The sequence below is a fragment of the Otolemur garnettii genome, unplaced genomic scaffold (assembly GCF_000181295.1).
Source record: "Otolemur garnettii isolate 467f Iridium unplaced genomic scaffold, OtoGar3 scaffold00085, whole genome shotgun sequence".
Lineage (NCBI taxonomy): Eukaryota > Metazoa > Chordata > Mammalia > Primates > Galagidae > Otolemur > Otolemur garnettii.
In genome coordinates this window covers 7,874,988-7,879,496 of record NW_003852480.1, presented here as the reverse complement: position 1 = coordinate 7,879,496, position 4,509 = coordinate 7,874,988, and the positions used below count along the sequence as shown (strand labels likewise).

General features: G+C 39.5%; 1 protein-coding gene and 1 pseudogene across 1 annotated transcript in view; one reads left to right on the top strand and one right to left on the bottom strand.

The window, feature by feature from the left end:
- LOC100944423 (E3 ubiquitin-protein ligase MARCH1) overlaps window positions 1–4,509 on the top strand; it is an 851,823-nt gene that overhangs the window by 396,429 nt on the left and 450,885 nt on the right. The window lies entirely within an intron of this gene.
- LOC100944953 lies at window positions 141–1,754 on the bottom strand (annotated as a pseudogene).

The following is a 4,509-nucleotide window of genomic DNA, read 5'->3' as shown; positions in this document are numbered from 1 at the left end:
CTGTGGGAAAAAAGTACATTAAAGGGGTCAGGTCTGAAAGAGATTAATGCCTTAGCCCCAAGAAGTTACAGCAACTCTGACTGGTCCAAGGACTCCAAAAGATTTGGGGAAGGTATAATAAGAGGTAGGAGAATACACATTTACTGAGGGGGAGGGCCCTGAAGTAGGTCATGAGGGGGAATTGGAGGAATTGGTCTGGGTGGAGGAAGAGGTCTCCTTTGGTAGCCATAGGGTGGGTGTATGGAAGGCCAGGATATCCATGAGGGGGCATCAGTGGAGGAGGTTCACACATACCATGTGGGAGCATAGGACCTGGGAGACCCATGGGAGACCCAAATGTTGGCTGGGGGGCAGGGGGGGCATGCCCATTGCAGAAAGGATTACAGATGGTGGTAGAGATGGTGACTGTGCCCCAGGGCCTGGGGTCCCTACATGGGGGTGTCCTAAGCCATGAGGGCCTTGGTATGCCAGCTGCATCAGAGACATCCTTGGATGGGGCATCCCATGTGGTAGAAATGGGTGAGGATGTGAGTGTCTGTGACCCGGATGTCCTACTCTTGGGGTTCCTGCTGATGGGTGGCCATGTCCCCCAGCCCCAGGAGGCATAGGTTGCGGATATGGGGCTGGAGGTATCCCAGATGAGAAGGCTCTAGGAGGTGACACTGAGGGTGGGAAGGAGCCTGGAGGAGGTATGCCTGGTGGTGGAAGCCCAGCTCACAATGATGATACCATGGGAATGGGAGCAGAAGGTGGAGGAGGTGCATGTACTAACTGCTGGTGGGGGAGGTCAGCCTGGGTGAGCAAGTTCTGAGCTCCCAGAAGTCATTCAGTTGCTGAGCCATGGTACTCATCCTTAAGAGTCCTTGAAGGCATAGGACAGTGATAGGCAGTTACAAAGGTACTTCCCATTCATGGCCTCAGTGGCTGCATACAAAACATCAAACAAAGCAAAATTAATAAAAACATAACCCGTAGAGTTGTCTGTATTAGGGTCCAGCATAATCTTGGGGGTTTGCAAGATGACTCCAAAGGTACTGAAAGTATTACAAGGCAGCTTCTCTCATCAATCTCTGGTTCCTACTTCCCAATGAAAATGTTGGCCTCCACATCTAGGTTTCTGTTGTAAGCTGGTGCCTTGTTCACATGTATTGGTTTCCCATAGGGTTTGATCATGTTCATGATTTTAATGGCATAGTCAACGTCTTCCTCACTTAAGAATTCCACAAACCATTGCCTTGGTTCTGGCCTGTGACTCTATCCTTTAGCATGTGGGTGTTGACTACTGGTCCTGCCTGTGGGAGAAACAATTCCCACATCAGTGGTTCACTAACCTTCTCATCCAGACCTCCCTACATATGGCCCCCCGTCCCTGTGCACACACTAGTGAATGTTGAAAGAAAATGGATTTTTTCTTTTTACTGATATACTAAATGCCCAGATGTATATTTATTGAATGCATAATTTTAATTCATTTCTCATATAATATTTTTGTAACAAATCAACTTTAAATTGAATGTTTTATTATGTATCAACATCAGTTTGATGCTATATGAGTTTGGCTGGGGGCGGGGGTTCTTTTTTTCTAAATATACTTAAAATACAGGTTGAGGACCTGAGTTTCCTGTTTTCTATAACAGAGCTCTGTGAAACAGGGAGTTTGTGAGATAGTAAACTCCCTACTCAGTGCTGCATATACTCAGTGCTACATATATGGTGACATCATGGTTTTGCTTAGTTATCAGCCTGGCAGCCATGGCAAAAGAGCTCCCACTGTCTCCCTCTAAGTGAATTTAAATTGAGAATTTCTACAGAACACAGTTTTGTAAACTATTTTCCTCATTTATACCATTTCATTGTGCCCTTGTTGAGCCAAAAATATTCAAATAATTATTCAGTATGTGGTAAATACGATATTTTAATTCATATCTCACAAGCCTATATAAAAGGCAGATGCTACCTACATTTTAAAGATTCTGTAAATGGGAATTCCTTATTTAAGTAGAGATATGTAATTTCTTTATATTTATAGAATTTGATAGGTCCTTTAAGAACAAGCAGAGGAGTTTGGGCTTGATAATACCAAGGAAATTTAAAAATCAATCAATCAAATAAACAAAACTCTAGCCCATGGAGCCCCCCGTCCCTGTGCACACACTAGTGAATGTTGAAAGAAAATGGATTTTTTCTTTTTTCTTTTTACTGATATACTAAATGCCCAGATGTATATTTATTGAATGAATAATTTTAATTCATTTCTCATATAATATTTTTTGTAACAAATCAACTTTAAATTGAATGTTTTATTATGTATCAACATCAGTTTGATGCTGTATGAGTTTGGCTGGGGGCGGGGGTTCTTTTTTTCTAAATATACTTAAAATACAGGTTGAGGACCTGAGTTTCCTGTTTTCTATAACAGAGCTCTATGAAACAGGGAGTTTGTGAGATAGTAAACTCCCTACTCAGTGCTGGAAAGGAGACTCTGGCCATGCTCCTCTCTGAGGTTGAACCATTTTTAGACTCTCTAAGGCAGACAAAACCTTTTACAGGTGAAAGCTTAGTTCTTAAACTAAGAAGCACACTATTTGACAATTTCCTGTGAAATATTCATGAGTGTATTCCTTTTGTATTTATAGTATTTTATCCTTTGAAATATCAAGATTACTCAAAAAATGAATAGCACAGGAAAGATGTAATTTTCAATTAAATTCATATCCAAAATTTTGAGTTGCTAATAATAAACTAGTTTATGGAGCTAAGGAAATATGCAACTGAAGTAAAAATTTGTAGTTCAACATTAGGGGAACTGAGTTCAGTTACTCAGCATGACTGAGGGTTTCTTTTTTTCTTTTCTAACTTACCTGTTAGACATACTATTCTGGAAACATTATTAGTGGTGATTTTTGACCAACTACCTATCATTATCAACTCTAAACAGACTGACAACTACAGATAGTCCTTGGGTTATGGACAAGATAAGTTCTGTAGGTTTGTTCTTAAGTTGAATTTGTATGTAAGTTAGGACAAGTACATTTGCCTATTAACTGTAATAGCCTCCATTCATTAGTACAAGTTGTACTTCAGTCTGATGTTTGTAACTTGGGGACTTACTGTAATAGCTTCCGTTTATAAGCAGGAGTTTTACATAAATCAGAGGTTCCTAACTTGGGGACTGCTTGTAGAGATATCAAGCTTATTACAAAATGTCTTATTTCATAGAACACCAGGAATTTTGGTCACCTTGTTTTCTCCTTGTAGCATCTACTCTTTAACCTCAAATTAAATACTTGAAATCATCTGTAAAGTTTCTTGGCAAAGAACCCTGAGGAGTGGGGGAACTGTGTCTTTCTGTAAAGATATAAATAACAGGTGTGAATTGTTATTTTCTTAAAATCTTTGGGAGTAGAGGCCAGTGTGTTCTCACTTCCTAGATAAAGTTCAAGTTGAGATTCAGCCCTTCACCCAGGGAGCATGCTGGACACCCTCACATTGTGTGCATTAATTGAGATCCCACAGATATCCATCCCTCCTACCTCCAAACACCCCCCCCTCCTTTTACCTCCCCTTTGCTAGATTATATTTGTGTTTTATTGTTCTTATGGACCTGTAATTGTTTATATATTGGTTTCATATTAGCATTGAGTACATTGGATTTTTTTTTCCATTCTTGTGATACTTTACTAAGAAGAATGTGTTTCAACTCCATCCAGATAAACACAAAAGATGCAAAGTCTTCAACTTTTCTTATGGCGGTATAGTACTCCATGGTATACATATGCTTTTTGTTCTTCTGGGGATATTCCTAGTAAGGGAATTGCAGGATCAAATGGAAGAACTTTTAGTTCTTTAAGAATTCTCCATATTTCTTTTCAAAAAGGTTGTATTAACTTGCAATCCCACCAGCAGTGCAAAAGTGTTCTCTTCTCTCCACATGCATGCCAGCATCTTGCAGTTTTGAGACTTTGTGATGTGGGCTAATCTTACTGGTGATCTCAGAGTGGTTTTGATTTGCATTTCTCTGCTGATTAAAGACAATGAGCATTTTTTCATGTGTTTGTTGGCTATTCTTCTGTCCTCTTCAGAGAAGTTTCTGTTCAAATCCCTTGCCCACTTATAAATGGGATTGTTTACTCTTTTATTACTGGTTAATTTGAGTTCTCTATAGATTTTAGTTTGTTAGTTTGTCTAGGTCTTTGTCAGATTCATAACATGCAAAAATTTTCTTCCATTCCAAAGGCTGTTTGTCTTGATTGTGATACTGTCAGCTGTGCAGAAGCTTTTCAGCTTGATAAAATCCCAGTTATTAATTTTTGGTTTTGCTGATATTGCCAGGGAGGGTCTTCCTCATAAAGTCCTTTTCCAGGCCAACATCTTCAAGCATTTCCCCACACTCTCTTCTAAGGTTTTTATTGTTTTGTGTCTTAAATTTAGATCTTTTATCCAATGAAAATAAATTTTTGTCACTGGTGAGAAATGTGGGTCCAGTTTCGGTCTTCTGTATGTGGCTAA